Genomic DNA, 27,313 nt, shown 5'->3' with positions numbered 1-27,313 from the left:
CACTGAGACAAACATCAACTGCAGCTGGAGGATCATCAACTCGGTGAAAGACGCCCTTTGGTCTGCCTGAAACTTGTTGGTCTTCCCCGGCTGACTGTTGCAGACTGGCACATTCCAAGGTCCAGGGCTATGTGCTGAGGGAAGCACTAAAGCTTGGGGCAGCCGCAGCAAAGGCGCAATGAGGAAAGGTCGCTGACTAAGACCTTTCTGCCATAGTGCACCAAAACAAAAATAAAATTAGCTGGAAAAACTCAGCAGGTCTAACAGCATCTGTGGAGAGGAACACAGTTAACGTTTCGAGTCCGTGTGTCCCTTCATCAGAACTGAGGGAATATTGAAATGTGGTGAAATATAAGCTGGTTGAGGGGGGTGGGACAGGTAGAGCTGGGTGGAGGGCCAGTGATAGGTGGAGGCAAAAGAGAGATTGCCAAAGATGTCATAGACAAAAGGACAAAGGGGTGTTGACGGTGGTGATATTATCTAAGGAATGTGCTAATGGTGACATTAAGGGTAGAAAGCAGGACGAGCAAGTGACAGATGGCGCTAGTGGGGGTGGGGTGGGGGGAAGGGATCGAAATAGGCTAAAAGGTGGAGATGAAACAATGGATGGAAATACATTTAAAAATAATGGAAATAGGTGGGAAAAGAAAAATACGTTTAAAAAGATATAAATTATTGGAAAAAGGGCGATCGGAAAGGGGGTGGGGGTGGAGGGGAGAGTTCATGATCTGAAGTTGTTGAACTCAGTGTTAAGTCCAGAAGGCTGTAAAGTGCCTAGTCGAAAGATGAGGTGCTGTTCCTCCAATTTGGAACATTGCAGCAGGCCAAGGATGGGCATGAGAGCAGGATGGGGTGTTGAAATGGCAAGCGACAGGGAGGTTCAGGTCATGATTGTGGATAGATGGAAGGTGTTCCGCAAAGCGGTCACCCAGTCTACGTTTGGTCTCTGCAATGTAGAGGAGACGGTATTGGGAGCAGCGAATGCAGTAGACTAAATTGAGCAAAGTGCAAGTGAAGCGCTGCTTTACTTGAAAGGAGTGTTTGGGCCCTTGGATTTGAGGAGCGGGATGTAAAGAGGCAGGTGTTGCACCTTCTGCGGTTGCATGGGAAGGTGCTGTGGGAGGGGGTTGAAGTGTATGGGATGATGGGGGAGTGGACCATGGTGTCCTGAGGGGAGCGGTCCCTATGGAATGCTGCCAGGCAAGGTGAAGAGAAGAAATGTTTGGTGGTGGCATCATTCTTGGGTTGGCGGAAATGGTGGAGGATGATCCTTTGAATGCTGGTGGCGTAAAAAGTGAGGACAAGGGGGACCCTGTCATGGTTCTGGGAGGGTGAGGACAACGTGAGGGCAGAGGCGCGGGTATGCATCGGACATGGCGGAGGGCTCTGTCAACCACCGTGGGCAGGAAACCTCGGTTAAGAAAGCAGGAAGACATGTTAAAAGCACTGTTTTGGAAAGTGGCATCATCAGAACAGATGCTGTGGAGACGAAGGAACAAAGAGAATGGGATGGAGTCCTTAAAGGAAGCAGGGTGTGAGAAGTTGTAGTGGAGGTAGCTGTGGGTGTCGGCAGGCTTGTACTGAATTTTGATGGACGATCACCAAAAATTGAAACGGGGAGGTCAAGGATGGGAAGGGAAGTGTCAGTGATGGACCATGTGAAAGTGATGGAGGGGTGGAAATTGGAAGCAAAATTAATACATTTTTCCAAGTCCAGACGAGAGCATGAAGCGGCATCGATGCCACAGAGAAAGAGTTGTGGGAGGGGGCCTGAGTAGGACTGGAACAAGGAATGTTTGATATACCTCATAAAGAGACAGGCATAACTGGGGCCCATGTGGGTACCCATAACCACACCTTTTATTTGGAGGAAGTGAGTCAAGTTCAAGGAGGAATTGTCCAGTGAGAGAACAAGTTCAGCCAGTCGGAGGAGATTGGTGGTGGATGGGGATTGTTCAGGCCTCTGTTCAAGGAAGAAGCGGAGAGCCCTTAAACCATCCTGGTGGGGGATGGAGGTTGATAGGGATTGGACATCCATGGTGAAGAGGATGCGGTTGGGGCCAGGGAACTGGAAATTGTTGATTTGGTATAGGGCACCAGATGAATCGTGGACGTAGGTGGGAAGAGACTGGAAAAGGGGAGAGAGAACGGAGTCAAGATAAGAAGAAGTGAGTTCCGTGGGGCAAGAACATGCTGACAAGATCGGTCCACCGGGACAGTCCTGTTTCTGGATTTTTGATAGGAGGTAGTAGCGGGCCGTCCGAGGTTGGGAGACTGAGGTTAGAAGCTGCGGAGGGAAGATATCCAGAGGAGGTGAGGTCAGTGACGGTCCTGGAAACAATGGCTTGATGTTCGGCGGTGGGGTCATGGTCCAGAGGGAGGTAGGGGGAGACGGCCATAATACAGTTAGTATTGAGTAATTGACTCTATGATCAATGATTTTATTACGAGTGAGCATAATGGAATACAATTCAATTACAACTTTCAAAAATGTGAAAACTAAAAAATACTAATATCCGAGATTGTAGAAAGTCCAAATTTAACGGGATGAGAGACAGTTTAATAACAAACAATCTGCAGGGGATGGACGCAAAATGAATATCGAAATGGGACAAACAGAGCTTCAAACGCAAATGGTCCCCGCTTCTGCTACACGTCCACTCGCGCCCAACGCCCCTTGCCCCCCGCGCCGACACAGGTTCGGAGATTTTGTTCTCTCTGTGATGAGAGTGAAATGGGGAAAATTCTCATTGATTTTAGCGGCTGAATTGCTGCGGAGATCTGCGCATGCGCAGTTTAAACCCGTCACCACAGTCGTCACCATGAGGATAACAGCGCATGCGCAACAACTCCACCAACAATGGCCGACAGCGTCATTCACTCAGTGAGTGGAATAGGGTTTAATTCAGCAGCGATCGGAGACATCGCCGCCCCAGAGGGAAGTGAACAAACAGCATCTGCTTAAAGCAGCGCATCGGTTTGGAGCCGCGTCCGCAGATATGCTCAGAGATTGGCATTGAGTGTCCGGGCAGCTGAGGCGGAGGCGGCGGCTGTTTTTAATGGGCTCCCTGGAACACGAGCTGCTCCCGGAACATGGAGTGAGCGGGGGGAAGGGAGAGGCCATTCTCGAGCAGTGTCTGGACAGAGTGAGAAGAACTCGCCATTGAAGATCATTGCTGCTTTCTCCCCCCAAACCCGAGTGAAGCTTCCTGGCTTAGTTCCGGCTCCCACTGTCCCTTGTTATTGGACAGAGAATGGCGGGGAAAATAGCCGCACAGTAACAATGTTTCCAGTTACACAAAGAAGATCAATTTCAGGCACCAGGTGAGAAGTGTGAAAGAAACATTTTAAACAGTACCTGCTTGTTTCCGGATGTACTGTTAGTTCAAAGGGAGATGTAAAGAGAAATTTGACCCTTGCAAAGGTCATTTCTCCATCAGATAGCCTAACTCAAGGAACAGTGCACAGGACAGGTTGTCTCTGCAGGTCACAAACTTGTTACAAATCTACTTAAAATAACAGATGAGCAGAAACTGATTGTTCCAGTACTGCGTGTGCTGCTGGTTTTGCTCTGTTGATTCTTCATAATAATTATTACTTGAAAAAAATACATTGATCACTTTTGTACCTTCTACTTCACCTATTCTTCAGGTGAAGGAGTTATGTTTTCTGTGTGCACGGAAAGAATTGAAGGAACCAGATGATTCCTCGAAACAAGGAAAAGTGCAGCCTGATGGTTCCAACTCACAGTAAGTACAATATCACTCTCAATGCACAGAGATACTGCCAGGCCTTTAGGTCAAAATGAAACAGTATAGAGACCCACATAGGTTCAAAGGTTGAGAGGTGCCCTTTCAATAAAATATTCAAACAGAGCATTGGTGGGAGAAGTTGTTTCCATTGCACTCCAACCGAGTACAACTGAGAACTAGATACATCAATCCCGGGGCAAAAGCAAACCCAATATTATTTTTAAGTACATAGTGTCACTTTGCCCACAAATTAAATACCAATTATTAACTCCATCAGACAACATTTACCCTTTTGTGAGATACAGAATGGATTGCTGTTAAGAATCCCAGAGTGTAGACCGGGCTACAGATTAAATACCAGTTCCAAAATCTCACTAAGTGTTAGATGAGAAAATCGAGTTAAAGTATCAATTTCCTTTTAAAAACTGCACGAATTACACACCAGGCCATGTATCAGATCGATGTATATGTTAGCATTTCAATTTGTTTTCACAGAGATACAAATTGAACAGCACTACATATCCCATACAAAACTACTGAATGTAACCTATGGCTGTGAAAGAAAACATTGAATAAATATTTTACAAGAAACCAAAGGTTAAATAAATATTGATACCGTAATTTATGAAATCCCAGTTACATTCAACACCAGAGATGCATAGATAGAGAATAAATCCAAAAATCACTCACCCACCTAGAAACAGACATATAAACAATAATTCCAAGCACACATTCAATCTGGAGATTGACAAATACAAAATTAAAGCTACTTTCATATACACTGTCGTTGACAGAAAGATGCAGAATATAGTCCACTGTCATATACAGTACCAGGAACTGGCAAAGGTATCACAAAGTCCACACCCACTTATTGTACCTGAGACTGATGGCCAACAATAACTAGTTCACATTGAGCAGTTAAGATTGAAAAACATAGAATACAGGTTTGGAAGGTGCTGTCTAAGGAGGCTTGGTGAGTTCTTACAGCTCATCTTGTAGATGATATGCACTGCTGCTACTATGTGTCGGTGGTGGAGGGAGTTAATGTTTGTGGATGTGGCACTAATCAAGCAGGCTGCTTTGTCCTGGGTTGTGTCAAGCTTCTGGAGTTCTGTAGGAGATGACTGATACAGAACGAATAAGGCATTCACATGCAACACAAAAGACTGACAGAAGCAGGTTGAATGCAACAGTATTACACTCCACAAGAAACGGAAAGAAAGCAAAGAATAAAACACACTTTTCATTTCACAGCAGAAAACTTGAAGCAAATTGAATAGAGCAATCACAGGATCAAAGAATTGCATTTATGTAGCTCATCCTACACTTGTACAAAGTACCACAACTGACAGATACAGACAGAAAACAGCATTTGGATACAATACCAGAGACTGATACATACACAATGAATCAGGTACACATATAATTATTCAAAGACTGATGGCAGCAGAACTAACATCAAACTCACACTCACTTCCAGATATTGGCAGCTTCAGAATGAGCTCCACATTCAGTTGTAATTCTGGGGACTGACAGATGGAATGGATCACAAAATCACATTCAGTTCCACAGACTTGATGGGTACATAATTCATCCCATGTTCACACACAGTAGCATAGACAGAAACATTATTAAAAACTCTTTCGCAAAAAGCAGACGAGACTGATAGATGCAGAACTAAATTAACTGTCCCATTCAGTACCAGAGAATGGCAGAAAGAGAAAATAACCCACACTGGCACACATGACCAGAGTCTGTCAGATACAGAATATATCCCACGCTCTCATCCCAAATCAGAGACTAACAGATGGAGAATTAAGGCCATAACAACACAGCCCCAATGAATGACAGTTACAGAATTAACCTAATAATGGATGAGAAATGGAGAGATGCAGATTGACTCTCACACTTGCTGAGTCCCAAGGGCTTATGATCACAGAATGAATCCCACAGTCACACAGAACAGTGGCAGACAGTGAATGTGACCACACTCACAGAGCAGAGACTGGGAGGTACAGATTGACATCAGCACTTGCATATAGAAGCAGAGACTGACAGACACACAATAAATCTCTCACACACATTCAGTGCAGAGATTGACAGATGCAGAATGAACCCTATGCTCTCACGTGGTACAAGATTTGCAGATAGAGAATGAAATCCACCATCTCACAAAAAAACAGTGACAGATATTGAACAAATCTCACTCGTGTCCAGTTCACAGAACTAGAAGTTACAGCATGAATCCCAGAATTGCATTTAGTACCAGAAACAGTCAGATATAGAATTATTCCAACAAGCACATTCATTACCAGAATATGATAAGGACAGACAATTATCAGCTAAAGAATTAGTCCAAAACTCTCATAGTGAAGCAGAGAATGATGAATACATAATGAATCCCACAATCATTCACTTGCAGTGACTGGCAGATACAAAATGATTTACATACTCACAGACTGAACCAGTGATGAGCAGATACTGAACAAATGTATTTCACACATAGAGCAATTACTAATATTGTTTGATTTCTTCTTTGGATGTTTGTGTCACTAGAAAGTCCAGGAGTTTTGCTCCTCCCTAATTGTCATTTTGAAGGTGGTGGTGGACTGCCTTCTGTCTGATGCTGTCTGTCATCCATAGGTGTGGCAAATTTGTTGTTAGGTATCAAGTTCCAGGATTTTGACCCAGTGATGATGACTGAATGGTGACATCTTGTCAAGTCAGGATGGTGTTTGAACTAGGGGTGACTTTGCAGGTGGTGTTGTTCCAGGCACCTTCTGTCCATGTTCTTCTAGGTATAACAGGTTGCGGGTTAGAAGGATGCTGTTGAAGTAGTCTTTTTGAGTTGCTGCAGTAGATCTCGTAGATGGTACAAACTGTGTGACAGTGGGGCAGGCAATGGACTCATGAATTGTGTGTCACTCAGATACTTTATCCAGAATATTATTGATCTGCATGAGTGTTGTTGGGAGTGCACTCAGTAGTGGAAAGTATTTCATCACACTTCTGACTAGTAGGTTGTAAGTTGCAGAATAGGCTTTAAGGAGTGCAAAGGTCAGTTACTCACTGTGGGCCTGCTTTGACCTGTTCCTGTAGCTGTAGTAGTTGTGTGGCGAAGTAAGATTAAACATTTCAATCATTTACCATAAACTAACAAGCACAAAAAAAAAGATGGTCACACTCGAGCGAGATATCCCATTGCAGGGAAAAAGCCACACTCACTTATCATAGATGTGCAGGCAAAGTACAAAACCCACAGTCGCATTTCAATTATAAAGAAGTCCATAATAAAATCAACTTTCACAGGTTTTGAACAGACAGGGAAATGAATACAAATGTTCACCAATCAGACACAGACACCGAATCATAGCAACATCTACATTCTACAGGTTAAAAGATTCACAGTAAAACCTACATCTCATTAAACAAAATGAAGAGGTACTGAATAAAAACATATTCTGTTACAGTAACTGACAGGTAAAGAATTAGATCAACATTCTCATATCAGATACACACAATTGCAGAGTTAAATCTAAAATAACATCTAACAAATCGATAGGCACAGAGCGACCGCACATTCACTTGCCAGAATTTAAAAGGTACAGGAGAAAAACCTTTCTTCCATACCAGAGACTAACTTGTACAGAGAAAAATAGACACTCACATAGCTGTAACTGACAGGTGCAGAATAAGATCCTGATTCACAGACTGGAAACTGTCAGGTGAAGATTAAAGCCAAAAATAACAAATTAGACACTGAGGTTCACAGCAATCCCATATTCACTTGTCAGAAATTTACATATAAAGAGTAAGGCCTTTTCTTCCACACTGGAAATATCCAAGTACAAAGGAAAACCCAGATACATGTTTAAGAAATTGACAGACCCAAAGCAAAGCCAGCATTCACTACAGCAAAAAACGACAGGAACAAAATAAAATACACACTCATGTAACAAAAATAGGCACAAAGAATTAAGTTCACCTATCCAAAACTGAAACAGTTAAAATCCACAATCACACATCAGTAAGTGACTTGCACAATAAAGCCCAGATTCTCATAGCAGAAACAGATGGAGAGAGAGGAAACTAATTCTCAATGAACCAGAAACTGGGCAGGACACAATACAGATTACACCTATTTTTCAGAAACGGGCAGGTGGATATAAAATAAGGTACTTGCATAAAAGAGATTGACAGAAACAGACTAAAGCACATTGCCCCACTTAAAAGTTTGACAGGTGCAGTATATAACCCAGTCTTCCAAAATACTGACTTGTACAGAGTGAAAACAACACTAACATGGCAGGAAATCACATATTCAATATAAATCCACACAGACATACCACTTACTGACGGTTATAGAATTAGATATAATAAATCAGGAAATGCATACGATCATAGCAGAGTCTAACTGATAGAGATTAAAATCCATACACTTAGCAGGAACCAAAAGTTACAGGACAAAGCCCACAATCACATATCGGACAGTGAGGGAATCAGAGTAAAACCAACATTGACATAGATGAGACAAATTGGTCGTTTGAGGAAAGGTTGCTCGATTTAGGCCAATACTCAGCGGAGTTGAGAAGAATGGGAGGTGATCTTATTTAGAAATATAAGTTTCTGAGGGGACTTGACGGGACAGATTCTGGGAGGACGTTCCTCCTCATGAGGAGTCTAGAACTATGGTCCTCAGCTTAAAAATAAAGTGTCTCCCATTTTAGACTGCAATGAGAAGGATTTTTTTTCTCAAAGGATGGTTAGGCTTTGGAATTCTCTTCCCCGGAGAGCAGCGGAGAATGGGTCTTTGAATAAATTCAAAGCTGTGTTGGACTGATTTCTGATTGACAAGGGAGCGGAGACTTGGGGGACCAGGCAGGAAAGGTCACAGTTATATCAGCCATGGTCTTATTGAATAGTGGAGCATATTCAAGGGGCCGAATGACCTACTCCTGGTCCTATTTATTATGTTCTTATTATTTAAGATTAAATGTGAAATTGCATGAGGGATGTTAATAAGAATAGTGTATATCCCACAATTACATGACAGAAAATGATAGGCAGACTAAAACCCACACTCATAACAGAAAATGGCAGGTAAAGGGCACGCTCACACATCAGATACTGACCAATTCAGTATAAAAGGCACATTGACGTTCCAGAAATGGATATTATAATACCATAAAATGCCCACTCATCTCAAAAAAAAACAAGAGATACAGACTAAAACCCACACTCTCAAACTACAGAAAGACACAATGTGAAACTAAACTCACTGGCAAGCAACCAACTTGTCCAAAATAAAACACTTACATCATCCCTGTTAATTTCTAGTATATGTGTAAGACCATCACTGGCTCAACAGGAACTGACAGCTGCATTGTGCAACACACTCACACCTACCAAACCTGACAGGTAGATTGTCAAAGTCACATTCACATATGAGAAACTTATAGACACAGGGAGTTTAAAAAAAACACTCATTCACACATACCCGACACTGCCAGAAACACAGTAAAGCCACACTCAAAATAAGAAACTAGAAGCTATAAAAAAACACCCAATTATGCCAAATATTGATATGCACAGGGTAAAAAAAACCTTCACATATCAGAAATGAGCATGTACAGACAAATTGCACATCATACCACAGACTGAGAAATATGGAGCAAAAAAAACACTTTCCATACCAAATACCAACAGTACAGAATAAAATACAAAATTACCTACTGACAGACAAGGAGTAAAACCCACACACACACATCAGTGATTGATGGAAACAAAACCTGCATTCACTGAACAGAGATTGGCAAATACAAACAAAAACAGATCGTCACCTATCAGAAACTGACAATAGCAGATGAAAAGCCACATCCACATTTGGGAGATTGAAAGAGACACAGTCAAACCCACACTCATGTAGCAGAGACTGACAGGTGCAGATTAAAATACAGACTGACATAGGAGAGACTGACAGGAACACAGGAAAACACTTCCTTTGAAGCTGCATGGTATGGAGATTTCAAAAAACATAAATTGGAGATTAAATGTTATGAATTAATTGTTGTAATCAACTGCCACAAACTGACATAGATTAAAAGCTTTATCCAAATATCAGTTACTGATAAGCCACATTCACATAGCTACAGAGGATAAATATCTGAAGAGACAGAATAGAAATCCAATCGCTGAATAGCGGGAAAGGGAAGAAGTTAGAAATGTGTGATCGATTTCACTGCTGAATGTGGACCACAAAATTCAGTCCAAGGCCATTTCCAATGGGCTCTGGGGCTGGTGATCCACCCTGACTAGACCTGCGCTGTACATGGCAAGAAGATATCTGATAGCCTCTCACTACTCAGGGAAATAATTGCAGGATAGGGGCGGCTGGAGACCTACCTCATCAGCTTGGGCCCGGAGAAGGCCTATGGCAGAATATCACACGCCTACTTGATGGATCTGCCCTCCAAAATGGAGTTTGGAGAGGGAATCTGCAGTTGGGTCCAGCTGCTCTACATAAACCTCAGTAGTGCAGTTTCAGCCAATGGGTGAGAATTGGAAATCTTTCCGATAAATGTGAAGCACTCTCTCCCCTCTCCTGTTCGTATTTTGCATAGAACAGTTTGCTGTGTCCTTCAGGAAGGATTCGGGTATAAGAAGGGTGACAATCCCAGGCAGCGGAGGCACTCAGGTCAAAGCTCCCTGTACATGGACAACGTCATCATCTTCTGCTTGGATCCACTGATAGTGTACAGACCGGTGATTGGTTCAAACTGGCCTCGGGAGCCAAGCTAAATTGTGGCAAGAGTGACGTCATGTTCTTTGGGGACCTAGGCTGACCATTCCTTTGTCCCCTTCACTGTCAGGTCAGGCAGCCTGAAGGTGCTGGGGATATGGTCCTGGGCATGCACTGGAGACTGAAAGGAGCAAGTAGCTATGGTCAAAGAAAAACTGGGCATGCGGGAGCGACGCTCCCTCTCCATCACTGCTAAGAAACTGGTCATCAGGTATGAAACACTCTTGGTGTTGTACATGGTGCAGGTTTGGCCCTTTCATCACTCCTACACTGTGGTGATCACCCGAACTATCTTCTGCTTTATCTGGAGGTTGAAAATGGACCATGTTCACAGGGACATGGCATACAAAGCTCTAGATAAATGGGGACAAAATTTGACCAACATCACCCTCATCCTAATGGCCCTGTTGTGTGTGGCTGCATCAGGCTGTGCATAGACCCCCAGGAAGCAAACAGCAAGTGTCAATATGTGCTGAGGTTCTACCTGACCCGGTGACACGAGGATGGGTCACTTGTAGAAAATTTTATTTAGAAAAACATCTTTGAGGACAACTCCATTCAGCAGTGGTACCCACGTAATGATCTACAGGTACAGCAGGATAAGGCGATGGTAGATTCTGTCAGATAGCCTGCTCAGTGAAATATCAAAGTCTTTTGGCAGAAAGCCTCATCACCAGAACTTTCAAACAACCCCTAGGATGTAGCTTGGCTGGTGGTGAGAAAGGTCCTCCCCATCATGTCCTTCCTCCAAGCCCAAAGACTCTCCCCTTCTGCTCATCACACTCGGTGGCTGTAGTGGAGAAGAGACCATTGTTCTGCACATTCTGGGATGTACCTTTCCCAAGAAGGTCTGGCTAGAGATGCAGTGGTGTTTGTCGAGGTTCATCCTGAGCAGCTCTGTGATGTAGGACTCAGTGCTCTATGGCCTGTTACCAGGTACACACACCAAGATAAACATCAACTGCAGCTGGAGGATCATCAGCTCTTTGGTCTGCCCGAAACTTGCCTATCTTTTGAGTGATATAGACTGGCACATTCCAAGATACAAGACTATGTGCTGAGGAACACATTAAAGCTTGGAACAGCCACCACAGAGGTTCAATGGGGAAAGGTCACTGCTGAATGCCTTTCACCCATAGTGCACTGAGGGCCTGAAGAATTTTATAGCACCTCTGGGGCTGTATGCCTGACATTGATTGTACTTTGTGAATATCAAGAGTAACAGAAATTGGATTGAAGCACCTCAGAGAGGAACTTGCTGCATGAAGGCAAGTTGAATTCCGTTGCAGTTTCTGTAATGTTTCAGTTTGAAAACAATTGCCCTTGGGCTGTATTCCTGACATGGAACATATATTATAAACATCAGGGGAATTACAACTGTGAAGAGGCACCTAGGGGTGGGGACAAGTTGAGCTTTGTCGCAATTGCGGTAATTTTCAAGTTGAAATGGTTTGCAACGTACTCCTACAAATTTTATGAATAAAGTTTATTTCTGGAGGCAAAAAAAGAAGAGAAGAAGGAAACAGTTGCCAAGAAAGGGTGAAAGAAACCTCTGAGTAAAGGGCAGGAATATTCAGGAAAATTTGGGGAAGGAGAGTTACGCCATCTACATCTACAAAGTGATGAAGCAGGTTCACCCCGACACCGGCATCTCCTCCAAGGCCATGAGCATCATGAACTCGTTCGTGAGCGATATTTTCGAGCGCATCGAGGGTGAGGCTTCCCGCCTGGCCCATTACAACAAGCGCAGCACCATCAGCTCCCGGGAGATCCAGACCGCCGTGCGCCTGCTGCTGCCCGGGGAACTGGCCAAGCACGCCGTGTCGGAAGGGACAAAGGCGGTGACCAAGTACACCAGCTCCAAGTAAAACCTGGCAATGGACTGAAAAACATTCAAAACACAACGGCTCTTTTAAGAGCCACCCACAATCTCTCTGAAAAAGCTGGACCATCTTTTCCCATATTGAGTTACTGATAAATATCTTGCTGGAGGATTGTAGGTCAATTTTCCAATGTTTTCCAATCCGATCACATGTTTCTCCAAAATGCAGTTTCTCTCCCAGTGGAATGTCTGTTTCTCTATTCAGTGTTTGTGATGTAAACTGAACATTGGCCCCTGACCCTTTGTCCAATTTCTTGACCTCACCTGTTAATGTTCCACCTCCTCCCACTCAGTTAGAGTGGATTTAAAGGGATTGTGTCAGTCTTCTCCTTTACCAGTGTGTTTACTTATTGGGAAATGTTAATTCATTAACCTTAAACCGCTGGAGTGCAGAAACTTTAATGTCACTTTCTAACTTCTTACACCAGAAGCCTGGACTCTGGATTCACTCCCTCGGCTGCTCCTGTCACCAGGCATCAATCTCTAATCTGTGATGTGTTATCTTTACAATGATTGAATTGGACTGGGTCCCGGTACAGAATGTTATGAATGGGTCTTCCTACCTGCCCATTACAGACTGTTCCTTCTATGTGAAACTATCAAACTGAATTGGGAGTGAATTTTAAAACCGAAGCAAAGTTTCACTAAAGTGGTCCCTGGGATGTGGTGATTGGCCTACGATGAGACGCTGATCAAATTGGGCTTTTTTTTCTCTCTCGTGTTTGGAAGAATGAGAGGCGATCTCATTGAAACTTACAAGATTCTGAAAGGGGCTTGATGCGGTAAAAACTGGGAGATTGTTTCTGCTGATTGGGCAATCTAAAACACGAGCACTGTCTCAGATAATGATCATTTAGGACTGAGATGAGGGGAAATTTCATCACTGTGAATCTATGGAATTCTCTGCTCAGGGTTTCCAATGGCTGCTTCCTATGTAAACATGTCATGCTGCAGTTCAGCAGCCTCACCAGTGGAGGTGTTGCATTAATTCATCAACCCCTGGAGTCAGACCACTCAGCACAGAGACTGGGACCTTCCTGTGCTCCATGTGTGGGTTTCAGTGCCTGGTTGAGAGCACCTCACTGAGCACAGGCTGGGAATAGAGACTGTGTGCCTCTGTGTCTCTGCACCACACCTGGTGAAAGTAGCTCATTCAGCACATACAGGGCTGGGATTTCCCTGTGCTCTCTCTCTGGGGCTCAGTTTACTCTGAGTGGATATCCCTCATTCTTTGGTTTGTGTTACAGCTTCTCTCTTACAGTTAGTCTGGGTGTTCCTGACAGAGCAGAATGCCCCTATCCTGTCACACTCACCACACATATTGAGGTGGATGTGCTGCCTCCCAAGATACAGGTGATCAAGAATTCACGTCTTCACTACACTCGTTAACTTTACTGACCCCTAGTCCTTGAATCATCATTGGTTTTCCTGGAATGTCAGGTACATTATCATCTTCATCTGCTGTGAACACTGACCTGACAGTGAAAAGTCATTGGAGGAGGATGGTGAAGTGAACAGTGTCAAAGGTCGAGAAGGATGAGAAGGGATTGATCAGCTGGGTCAGACTGCACTCGCCTGCTCCCATTCTAATTTTTCCAGAGTATCACCTGCAATGGCTTCTCTTCCCACTCCTGCTCTGTTACCTCTGGAATCCCCCAGGGATCTATCCTTGGCTCCTCCTATTTCTCATCTATATGATGCCCCTTGGTGACATTATCTGAAAACACAGTGTTAGTTATCACATGTATGCTGATAACACCCAGCTCCACTTCACCATCACCTCTCACAACCCCTCCACTGTCATTAAATGATCAGACTTCTTATCCAACATGCAGTACTGGATAAGCAGAAAATTCCCCCAACTAAATATTCAGAAGACCAAAGACCACACTACAAATTCCATTCCCAGTCACTGACTCCATCCCTCTCCCTGGTCACTGTCTGAGACTGAAACAAACTCTCATAATCTTGGCACCTCACTTCACCCTGAAATGAGCTTCTGACCACATACCAGTTCCTTCACCAAGATCACCTATTTCCAGGTCTGTAACATTGCACATTTTATTTTAATGTGAGTGTCGCTGGCTAGGCCAGCATTTATTGTCCATCCCTAATTGCCCTTGAGGCTCACATGTAGGCCAGACCAGGTAAGGACGGCAGATTTCCTTCCCTAAAGGAAATTAGTGAACCAGATGGGTTTTTACAACAATCGACAATAGTTTCATGGTCATCATTAGATTTTAAAAAATATATTGTATTCAGATTCCACCATCTGCTGTGGTGGGATTCGAACCCAGCATCCCTTGGGCATTACCCTGGGTCTCTGGATTACCAATCTAGTTAATTACCAATAATTACCAACACCACTATGCCACAACCTTCCCATGTCACCATGTCTCAATTAACCGGCCCTGAAACCTTCATCCACTGCTCAAACCCTCGTCCATGCTTTTGTTACCTCTAGATTTGACCATTCAAACACACTCCCGGCCAACCTCCCATTTTTCACCCTCCAGAGAGTGAAGCTCATCCAAAACTCTGCTTCCTGGATCTGAGTTCACTCCAAATGTCGGTCACCCATCACCCCTGTGCACGTTAACCTACACAGACTCCTGGTCTCAATTATAAAATTCTCAGCCTTGTTTTCAAATCCCTTCATGACCTCACCTCTCCCTATCTCTGGAATCTCCTCCAGCCCGACAATGCTCTGAGAAATCTGAGCTCCACTAATTTCAGGACATCCCTGATTTTAATCTCTCCATCATTGGTGGCTGTGCCTTCAGCTCCTGGGCCCTAAGCTCTGGAATTCCCTCCCGAAACCACTCTGCCTGTCTCTTGCTTTCCACCTTCCCCTACCTGGATCCCATTCCCTCCATTTGTTTCCCCCTTCCTCTCCCCCGGGTTGCTCCTCTCTCACCCTCTGGCTTTACACAGTCCAGTTGCTGTTTTAATTGGCGTCAGTGAAATGTAGTTTCTGTATTTCCCACAGCAGTGACCACACTTTAAAAGGAATTCATTGTCTGTAAAGCTCTTTGGGATGTTCTGAGTTTGTGAAGGAAAATACATACATGCAATATTTTGCTTTTTTCATAGAAACATAGAAAGGAGTCACAGAAAACACTGAAAAGGCCACTCAGCCCATTTTGTATGTGATGGCCGCACCCTCTGAAACCCGTCTCCAGCCCTGCACCACTGAACGAGCCCCAACCCCCCTCCCATCAACACTGCACCCTCGTCTCCTCCTCCTGATCTCCTTCCCCACCCACTGAAACTCTTCCCCACCTGGTAAAGCCCTTTCCCCAGCCTCTGACCCACTGGGAAAGGATCAGCTTTGTAATCTGAGGGCCGAGGATTCCAGTCCCTGTCTCGCTGCTGCTTCCAGCGAAACTTGGTCAATTCCCAGGAAGCCATGAAAAGTGAGCAATTCCCGCTGAATTCTCCTGCTCCCTCAATGGGAGTGAAGGAGATGCTCCTTCAATCTGCAACAATGTCCATCTTATTGAAATTGCAGCAGCCAGTGTGATTTTTTTCCTGACTAACAAGGGAGTGAAAGGTTATGGGGACAGGCGGAATCTGGAGTTGAGGCCGCGATCAGATCGATCATGATCTTATCAAATGGCAGAGCAGGCTCGAGGGCCTGATTGACCGACTCCTGCTCCGAATTCCTATCTTCATATGTTCGTACGTTCGAAAACATTCCTCTTCCCAACCCCTTCTCCGCCCCCTTAGACACCAATCCTCCCTTTGAAACCCTTCCCCGCCCCATGAACCAATTCCCGACCCACGTTCCTCTTCCCCTTAAACGCCTTCCATAGCCTTCGCTCCTTCTCCCACCTCTGATATTTGTGAGGTAGCTTGCTCTGTGAATGGTCAGAGTGCTGACACCCTAAGACCCCTGTCTTCTCTCAGTCCCTTCCTTATTGGGTTGTTCTGAACTTTCAGAAATTCTCTGCAGTGATCCCCACTTCCAATTCCTTGCAATTCCCACATCTTTTCCCAGCCTCATTCATCCCTAAACACCTTGTTCTGGGACACACTGATCCTAAAGAGAAACAAGACACGGATATGAAGCTGTGATCAAAGCAGTAAGTTTTATTTCAGAGTACAGCCCATTTTTCCCACAGCAGGAACACAGGTCAGGGCTCACTGGACTGAAACAATCAAACAGCCTGTTTCCCAGGAATGAAGATTTCATGCAGTAAGAACTTGGAGAGCTCGGGCTGCTGGGAATCCATCACCAGATCTTTCACTGTATTCGAACGCAACATATTGACTGGTCAGGTTCTCTAAAGAGAAACTCCCCAGTTTCCTCACAGGCCTTTTGAACAGTTTCTCCTCCATTCACAAAGTAAGCCCGCCTGTACACTAAAATCCAAAATGAAGAATGAATTGAGTGATTGTTCTGTACACAGAGGGAGGGAGATCAATGTGAAAACATGAAGCTGACTCTATCAGTGTTACTGGAATGACTCTGGATCACACATCAACCTCACCTCTTTTATTTTCAATTAAAAGCCACACATCCCTCCCTCCCCTCGACCTGTACAGACTCATTCTCTGTCCTGAAGGGCAGTCCAAGGGATTTTTCTCAGGTTGGACCCCACCAGACCCACAATCTCAGACCAGAGAGAGTGAAATGAAAGATCAGACATTTATATCACACCTTTCCTGTCATGAGAATAGTCCAAAGAGTTTCACAGACTGGTGATTGCTTCTGAAGTACTGACACTGTTTTATAGGAAACATTGCAGCCAATCAGCTTTCAGCAAAGTCTCACAAAGAGTGAATGAGATTTGACGGGGTGAGGAGTTTCTGGACATGTTGGTTGAGAGAGTGATGTTGTTCCAAGACACTGGGAGAACTGCCAGCTCTTCAAATAACGTACCAGATATAACCTTTGGCATTAACAGGTAGACAGGGTCTCAGTTTAACTTTTCATCCAAAACATGACACCTCCAACAGTGCAGCATTCCCCCAGTGCTGGTCTGGATCTACTGGATTGGGACATCAACCCACAATTTGTTCACTCAACTCCCAACTGAGGCAGAGTGACAATGGATAAATTAACCACTTCTCTTATCTACACAATCTGTGTTCTCACAACCCCAATCTGTGTGAAAGCTGCAGTATTAATCAATTTAAATAAACCTGTCTTAAACCCTCTTACTCTCACTCCTTGCCCCTCATTATGAAAAGCTGACTCATGCCTGGGGATTGATCCCACAGACACCTCCAGTATCGCTCCAAATTCCTCATTCTTCACCTGTTAGACTGGACAGTGCGTGTGGAGGAAAGGGACTGAGGGAACTGCCGACTCTGTCCTCACACACAATCTGCACTCTCACACTGCAGCAGGTAGCAGCGATGGGGAGCAGCAACTGGGAGTTACTCCTCTGTGGTTCCCGGGTACTGAGGCCAATTACAGAGTCTCCCAACCGAGTAACTCATCCGGCTGTGATCCACCAACTCGGCACTGCCCTTTTCTTACTGGTCTGTTTGGATCAGCCCTCAACACCCACCATCCCCTCCAGCCGCTCAGATAGTGACTAATCATTCAGGGAATTTACCTGTGCAACTGGTTTACATTAAATTCTTCAGTCTTTCATAAATAAATAACAATTCAACCAATTATATTGTGATGTTCAAACAATTAAACTGTGAAATTCAAAGCGAATAATGTAGTTTGAAAAGAATCCTCTCTGAACACTGGCTGTGAAGGGATTGGGGAAATGTGCTGGTGTTTACTATCAGGATGGAGAAACCCATTCCCTGCAGTCAAACTTGGCTGAGTCAGGAGCAGAAATTGAATCAGCAGGAAGAGAGTTTTCATTATCTTCCATGGAGTTCCTCAGAGTCAGTATCAGGATGCTGGAGTAGAAATGTTCTGTATCTAATCTCGGAGAGTTTGCTGTTTGTATAATCACACACACACACACACACACACACACACAGAGTGAGTCACTCACTGAACTTATGGGAAAAGGTGTTGCCCTTCTTCCTCTATATTCATTTTCATGAGTGTAGCCTTCAGGCAAGAGCTCACTGTGAGGTTAGCTTGCTGAATACCTGAAAGGAGGGGAAAAGCAGTTTTGCATGGCTACTGTTCCAGCGAGCCTGCCCCTCTTAAAGGGGAACTGCACTAATTGTAAGGAAGCTGCTGCCGATTTGCAAAAATTGCCTGTAAAACAAAGCACTCGAAATGGAGCGACACGGAAGAGAAAGGGATCCCAGGTTCTTGGATGCAGCTCTAAAGGCAACAGTCCAGGGTTTGGATGGAAGAGAGAGCCCACTTCTCTGCAGTGTATGGGGAAGTGTGGGGTGGGGGTGTTCTGTGCCGGAGGCCCTAAAGCAACACCATCAGACGGCAATTATGGTGGTCAGTTCCCAGAGTCTAGCCCCAATGAGCTGACAGCGGGGTCACCTGAAGCTCAATTCCCTCACTTTGGTCAGGAATGATGATGTCATAGAGCACAGAAGAGTCCAAGCCAGCTCTGTGTAGGGCAATCCAGCCAGTCCCATTGACCTGCTCGATGACCATATCCCTGCATGTTTAATTCCCCCAAGTGTTCAAACAAGTTCCTTTTGAAACCATTGTTTATCTCTGCTTTTACTAACCTCGAAGGCAGTGACTTCCAGGTCATCACCACTTGCTGAGTCAAAAATAAAATGTGCTTCATTTCTCCCTCCCCCAAACTCTGCAACCCACCCCCCCTCCCCACCCCCATCCTCAATGTCTCTTGACATAATCTGTAAATCTGTGTACCTGAGTTCTTGCATGATTTGCTGATGGGAACAGGTTTTCTTGTCTACCTTATCTGACACTGTCATAATCTTGTCCACTTCTATCAAACCTACTCTCGATCTCCCTTTCAGCAAGGAGAACAACCCCAGCTCCAACCTCCAGCTTTTCCAACCTAACCTTCCAGCTGAAATCCCTTATCCCTGGAACCATTCCGGGAAATCTCCTCTGAACCCTCTCGGGGACCCTCACTTCATTCCTAAAGCATGGTGACCAAAACTGGAAGCAATAGTCTAATTGTGGCCTAACCAGGGCTTTATAAATGTTCATCATAACTTCCCTGTTTTTGTACTCAATACCTCTATTTATGAAGCCCAAAATTCCAAATGTTTTGCTAATTATTCTCAAAACCTCCTGCCACCTTCAAAGACCCATGTACATAAACCCCCACATCCCTATGACCTTGCATAGTATTTTGCACTGATTTCCTCCTCCTATCCCTTCTTCCAAAATGCATCACCTCAAACTTCTCTGTATTAAATTCCATCTCCCACTTGCTTGCCCATTCTACTAGTCTATCTCTGTCCTGTTGTAGTCAATTGGTATCATCCTGACTGTTTGCCACATCTTCATGTGACATTCCCTACACACCACAGCAGCCACCTCTCACACTGCTTCATACACCACATTCCCATCACTCACCCATTTGCAATCCCGGGCAGTCAGGACTTGGGTCTAACATTCAGATGCTCCGCCTCAAATACTCAGAAATGCTGCCAACCTCGCACACAGCTCTCACTGACTTCACACAACTCCACCTCCTCCAACTGTGATACCCACATCACTCAAACACAAATCACTCAAACACTCAGCACACTCACTGACATTCTCTATTTGGTCTTTCACAGGACAATGTGATCCATAATCACAGGGAGCGGAGCAGAATCAGAGGAGGACATGCACGCCTGCATCACCTGAGCCCTCTGGAGGAGGCAGTGATCTGTATCATGGAAACAGCTGTTACAGATGCCGCTGAATTGAATTACAGACAGCTGGTCTGGGTGCTCTGATGTATCCGAAGGGAAACTAGGTTTGAAATGCTAAGTACATAAATATGTCTGAAGTTTTAGAATGTGAGGTGTGAAGAACATTTGCATTTTTAGAGAAACCAAAGTCGTGAATTTCAAAGAGATTGTAAGATGCTACACTGAGCCAACAGAGGTTAAGGCAAACAGTGTGTTCATATTTCCCAAAGACTACTGATAATGGGAGTACTATGGAAGATTTATATTATGGAAAAAGTTGCAAAGACATATTGGAAAAATGGAATTTACGTTAAAATGCGAGAAACCTGTATAAAAGAGATGAGGTTATATGTAAGAAGAAGGCTTCTAAGGTCTAACAAGTGTGAAAAGCCTCCAGCCTCTATGCACCAAGCTGCTGTCTCCAGGAACTGAAGCTAAGAGAATCCATTTTAAATATTGCTGTCCAGGATATTGTCTGCTTTGCCTGGGTCTGTTGAAATCTATGTTGTTTTACTGTTGCCTTACCGGAGGTGTAACTGTGAGCTAGATTAATTAGGGATTTGAGGAGTTATTATAGTCGTAATTTTTAGTCCTATGTATGTGCTTAAAATTGTTTATTTTATTAATAAATGTTTAAGTTAGGTTGGTAAAAACCCTCTAAGACTCAGTTGTCTTATTACTACTGAATTCAAGGCCCGCATCTCGAAATAAAAAATACAAATTGCAAGAACAGCTGTGGCAGGGTTTCAAGTTTCTGAGATTTGAGCAGCTCAGCATTTACCATCACTGTGCCATAATACATGTAAAAATGCAGCAGCCACAGCAACTAGTACTCCATGGGAGCTCAGTTGGCTGGAAAGCTGGTGTGAAACAGATTGTTGTCAACAACACAGGATTCAATCCCCGCTCCAGCTGGGGTGGATTCAGGACCTGCCTCTTTACCTTTCCCATAATGGAGATTATGATGTTGTGGGTCAGTCTGCCTGTGGGCAGAGAGCTCAAGAAGAAGCATTGGCTGCACTGTATCTTTTTCATGCAATTTATTTCTCCTGAAGTCCACTGATCTCCATTTGAAATAATTCCCACTGCTGTTCTATCTCTTTGTCCAGTAATATTCTTTCCAGTTTATCTTTCCAAGTTGTATTCCCATCTCCTAATATTAAGCTTTTTCTATATATTACATTTCTGCCTTTCCTTACTAGAATCTTCTTCAATTATTGTATAAATTTTATTTGGCTGTGAGTATTATTGCCTCGATTTTCACTGAAACTTTAATGTTCTTATCTGTTCTGCTTCATGTTAAACTCCTAGATGCAGCAGTGATTCATCTCTTGTTGAGCTTCCGAGGTTCTGGGGAAGAAATGCAGCCTGAATGCAGGGTAACTACCCAATTCCAGTTTTCAACTTTCCCGACATCTTCCTGACAAAACACTTGCTTTGAAATCTCCCATGATTTTTATGCTCTGAATTTTACTCATTCCATAGCTTTGTTTAAATATTTCCCTCCAATGCCTTTCCAATATTATCTATCCTGTAGAATGGTATTTTTTGTGTTATTGAACCTGGATGGTCTTCACTCTTCCTTGTGCTTCACCCTGTGTACTGTATGGAGATAAGCTCCACAGATCAGGATCAACTCCCTGCCAGCTATTCAAATGTTTCAGATGAGTTTGTAAACTGAATGAACTAATTCAGTTATAGAGATAGCCAGACAAAAATAAAGGAAAAAAAAAAACAAGGTTAATCAGACATACCAAGCAGAACACATCACAGGCATGTGGACATGAAGAAAACATCAGAAATCAGAGCAGGAGTAGGCTACTCCAGAGTTGGTGCTGCCACTCAGTATGATAATGGCCAACATTTTACCTTATCTCCACCTACCTGACCTACCCCCATATCCCTTTATCACCTTGGTATCCAAACATCTGTCAAATTATCTCTTGAATATACTCAATGCCTGGGATAGGAAATGTCAAAGATTCACAACCTTTTCAGTGAAGAAATTTATCTTAATCTTAGTCCATAATGGCTGACCAACAATATAAGACTGTGTCCTGTGGTTTTACATTCCCCAGGCAGCACATGTACATAAGCTGGTGGCTATATCGCCTAGTGATGATGTCATGAATTGAACCTAGGAGATGGGGAGGCAGAATGTGCAGCAAACATTGGAATCAAAAGCAAATGTTCCTCTGGATTTTAGCAAAATATTGCAGTTCTTGAAGCCACTAACGGAGCCTGGAACATCCAGGCCAACTCATTAAAAACAGGGAATGGAGAAGCTGAGCTCATCACATATAATGTGCTTGGAGCACAGGGTGGGTTCATGTGGAAACTGACCAGATGCATGAGCAATTTTGACAATTTATAAGGTAGATATGGGAAGAGAGAGAGAGTGACAGAGAGAGGGGGTGGGGGAAGGAACAGAGTGAAATAAAACATGACAGAGCGAAGACAGAGGATTACAGAGTGTGAAGGAGAAAATAAATGTAACTGAGAGAGAGGAAGATAGATTCTTAGCAAGAGAAGATAGAATGAGACACAGTGAATGAGGTATGGAAAGACAGGGGGGAGAAAGGAGATAGTGGCAGAGAAGGCATAAGATGGAGAACGTGGAAGAGAGGAGAAAATGATAATCGAAGCAGAGAGAAGGGGGAGAGACCGAGGAAGTGAGATGGCTATAGAGAAAGGGGAGAGCGAGAGGTGCAGAAATAGTGATAGAATGAATTGGGACTGAAACAATCAGAAAGGGAGATACAGCAGCAGTAGAGATGAGGGGCCTCGCTCTAATGTTTGGGGAATACCGTATTCAGGATTCACCCACCTGAAGAATTAGTTTCTCTCTATCCTATTTAATCCTATAATCAGCTCAAACATTTCCAAATATCATCTCTTAATCTGTTCTAGTTAAAGTGAGTACAAGACTAATCTACACAATCAATTCTCATTGTTTAATCCTTTGAGCTTCAGTATTAGTCTGGAGAAAGTGTGTCCTGCACCCCATCCTAAGCACCTTGAGGTGTGGGGTCCAGATCTGAATGCATCTCTCCCGGGGGATCTTCCTTCTGTGTTTTAGCATACATGGATGTAATTCATCCAGTTCCAACGATTTACCATTTCCATGTTTCACTGCTCTCCCCTCCTTTCTTTGTTAGATGTCTTGAAATCTACTTGGAATGACATTAATCCACGTGGTCAGTTTACCTGGTTAAAAACTGAGGCCAAGTAACAATCCAATATTTCTCCCTAAACTCTGTCAGTACCTGAGCTTTTTTCTTGTGCATCCTTCTGAGACTCTTTCCATATTCTCATTTGCCCTTCGTTGTTTCTGTGTCCATCGGATATTTTCCTATTTGCTTTTATATTCCTTCATAACTTAATCCTGGAACATCTCTTTGACCAGCTGTCTAGCCTCTTGATTTGTCCATTTATCATCCTCTCCTTTATTCTCAACGTCCTTCAGCACAGGCCTTTTACTTTAATTTCAGTTTTGCCCTGATCCCTTTATTTATCCAGGGAATTTCACTATTGGATAATGGGTTCCTGTTCTAGCAGAATGTATTTCTCCTGTTGTTGTTTGATCACTGCTGTTCTATCTCTTTGTTCATCAATATTCTGTTCAGGTTTATCTTCATAAGTTATATTCCCAACCCTCCGGAACTATTTTATTGTAATTTACTATTTTTGGCTTTTCTTCTTTACATTTTTCTCAATCGTTTACTCAAACCTGGTTGTTCTGTTCGATGATTGATTTGAACTGAGCTGATTTCTCATATCTGCTCTGGTTTATTCCTCAATGACCAGACCCATCACCACTGCCTTGCTGGACTTCCTATCTACTGGGTAAGTCCTGAACACACTGTAAATATTCCATTCCCTTTTCCCCTTTCCTCCCAGATTATTTTCTGTAGTTTCAATTTCACATGAATAATCACCTATAAATTTTATTCATTTCATAACTTTGTTTAGCTATTTTCCTCTAATGCCCTTCCATTAATTTGCTAAATGGCCTTTTTCATGTTCTTTAACAAGGCTGCGATTAGGCCTCCCCTGAGTGGTTTGTGAGCTATATGGAAATACACCCAGCACATCAGCAGCAATGGCTTGCCAATTATTCAAATATTTAAGGTCAATTTGCAAGTTGACCAAACAGCTTCAGTTACAGAGACGGTTGTCAAAGAAAAGGAAAACAAGTTTTCGAAATGCCCAGAACAAAGCACATTGCAGAGAGATGAGCATAAAAACATTGGAAATCGGAGCAGCGGTCAGCCACTCAGCCTTTCCCTGCTGTTCCCCCATTGAATACAGTACAGTGGATCCATTACCTTAACTCAATGAAGTGCACCTCCCCACTCTATCTCCAGGTCTCTTATTATCGAAACATCTTATTGATTTCAGTTTGAACACAGACAGTAGCTGAGCACCCCTAGCTCTCTGGGGTAGACAATTCCAAAGATCCAAAATACTTGGAGTGAAAAAAATGTCCAAAGTGTCTGAAACTTATTGTGTGAGTGTGTGTCCTAGTTTTGGACTCACCAGCCAGCTTTAGCGGGCAGATATATCACACGAAGTTGGATAGGAAATGTGTCGATAAAACGTTCGAGCAGAAGGACAGGATGGGGCTAATGGCTCAAACAAACATTCTTTATACAAACGCACAGAGTCTGAGGAACAAACTGAATGAATTGCAGACACAGATACAACTTGAAGGATATGACGTGGTTGCCTCTATAGAGACCAGGTTCCATGACCATCAGGACTGGGAACTAAATATGCCAGATAATTAGGTCTACAGGGAGATAGGGAAAATGGTAGAGGGAAAAGAGTAACCTTAACTGTTACGGATGAAATTAGTTCCACCATAAGAGAGGATATGTGCTGAGATCAGCAAGGAGTGGAAGCTTTATGGATTGAATTAAGAAATGGAACATTTTTAACACTTCAGTTGAAGTTGTGTATATGTCTCCTGGTAGTAGCCTGGAAGTGGCAGTTTGTATACATGCTGAGATTAGACAAGCATGTAGCAAAGGAAGAATGGTTTCATTGGGGGATTTTAACTTCCATGTATATTGGGATAAGAATAACAACACTTGTCAGAAATGTAGGGAGTTCCTGTAGTGTGTCTGGGATAGATTCCTGTCAGAGAAACAGCAAGAGTGGGTGATTATATTAGATCTAACAATGATGAATGGACCAGACTTAGGCAACAGCCTAAAGGGCTTCTTCGATACCCACATTCATAGGATGTGGGTATCGCCGGCTAGACCATCATTTGTTGTCCCTATCTAATTGCCCTTGAGAAGGTGATGGTGTGCTACCTTCATGAACTGCTGCAGCCTATATGGTGTAGGTACACGCACAGTGCTCCTAGGAAGGGAGTATATGGATTTTGACCCAGCGACGGTGAAGGAACAGTGATATAATTCCAAGTGAAGATGGTGTGTGGTTTGGAGGGGAACTTGCAGGTTGTGGTGTTACCATGAACTTGCTGCTCCTGTCCTTCTCGGTGGTAGAGTTGGTGGGTTTTTAAGTTGCTGGTGAAAGAGCCTTTTGGGTGTTTCTGCGGAGAATCTTGTAGATGGTACACTGCTGCCACTGGGGATGGTGGCGGAGAAAGTGAATGTTGAAAGCGGTGGATGGAGTGCCAATCAAGTGGGCTTTGTTTTGGATTATGTCGAGCTTTTTGAATGTTGATGCAGCTGTACTCATCCAGGAAAGTGGAGAGTATTTCATCACACACCTGACTTGTGCCTTGTCGATGGTGGACAGGCTTTGGGGAGTCAGGCGGTGAGTTACCCGCCACAGAATTCCAAGTCTTTGACTTGCACTTGTCACCATATTATTTATGTGGCTCGTCCAATTCAGTTTGTAGTCAATGATAACCCCCCCAGGATGTTGATAGTCAGCAATTCAGCAAGCGTAATGTCATTGACTGTCATGGGGAGATGGTTAGATTCTCTCTTGTTGGAGATGGCCATTGTCTGGCACTTGTGTGGTGTGAATGTCACTTGCCACTTGTCAGCCCAAGCCTGAATCTTGCCCAAGCCTTGCTGCGTGTGGACATGGACTGTTTAGGTGTCTGAGGAGTCAGGAATGGTGCTGAACATTGTGAAATCAGCAGCGAATATCCCACTTCTGACCTTATCATAGAGGGAAGGTCATTTGTCGTTGATGAAGCAGCTGAAGATGGTTGGGCCTAGAACACTATCCTGTGGAACTGCAGCAACAATGTCCTGGGGATGAGATGTTCTCCGACAACCACAACCATCTTCTTTTATGCTGGGTATGGGATCAAACAGTGGACAGTTTTTTTACCTTGATTCCCATTGGCATCAGTTGTGATAGGGCTCCTTGATGTCACATTCGATCAACTGTAGCCTTGGTGTCAAGTGCAGTCACTGTCACCTCACCCCTGGCGTTCAGCTCTTTGTCCATGTTTGGACCAATGTTGTAATGAGGTCAGGAGCTGAGACACCCTAGCAGAACCCAAACTGAACAGATTAATGCCGTGCAAGTGCCACTTGATAGCACTGCCCATGACCCCTTCCATCACTTTACTGATGATCGAGAATAGACTGAGGGGGTGATAATTGGCCGGATTGGATTTTTCCTGCTTTTTCTGGACCAGGACATAACCTGGGCAATTTTCTACACAGCTGGGTAGATGCCAGTGATGTAGTTGGAAGTGTCTTGTGTTTAGCATGTTCTTTGTAGGTGCCCGAGTCCCAGATGATATTTTCCAAGGAGACCTTGACAACCCTGTGAGTTTTCTCATATATGGGGCTGGAGATGTGTTCAACACCTTCACATTGAGTGAGGTGATGAATGGTGGGTTTAGTGATTCCCTGGATATTATCTCGGAGGACTTTCCAGTGCCTTTTAGCACCACCTTTGCCAAGACCTTTACCGCTTTTGCCTCGACCGGACATCACACTGGGAGACAAAGCCTTGTTATTACTGGAACAGTTTGGCTAAGGGTGCAGCCAATTCTGGAGCACAAGCCTTCAGTGCTATTGCCGGTATGTTGTCAGGGCCAATAGACTTTGCAGTGTCTAGTGCCTTCAGCTGCTTATTGATATCACCTGGAGTGAATCAGATTGGCTGAAGATTGGC

The 27,313-nt window shown here is 43.9% G+C and overlaps 1 long non-coding RNA gene across 1 annotated transcript; it reads left to right on the top strand.

The window, feature by feature from the left end:
- The first annotated feature begins 2,840 nt into the window (after positions 1-2,840).
- LOC144670306 (uncharacterized) lies at positions 2,841-20,856 on the top strand. The gene is made up of 3 exons (XR_013573847.1): positions 2,841-3,324; positions 3,652-3,749; positions 20,081-20,856. It is a non-coding gene; the product is annotated as an uncharacterized LOC144670306 (long non-coding RNA).
- The last annotated feature ends 6,457 nt before the right edge of the window (positions 20,857-27,313 follow it).

This window comes from Cetorhinus maximus, chromosome 31, assembly GCF_964194155.1.
Source record: "Cetorhinus maximus chromosome 31, sCetMax3.hap1.1, whole genome shotgun sequence".
Taxonomy (NCBI): Eukaryota; Metazoa; Chordata; class Chondrichthyes; order Lamniformes; family Cetorhinidae; genus Cetorhinus; species Cetorhinus maximus.
This window is presented reverse-complemented; position numbering and strand designations above follow the sequence as displayed.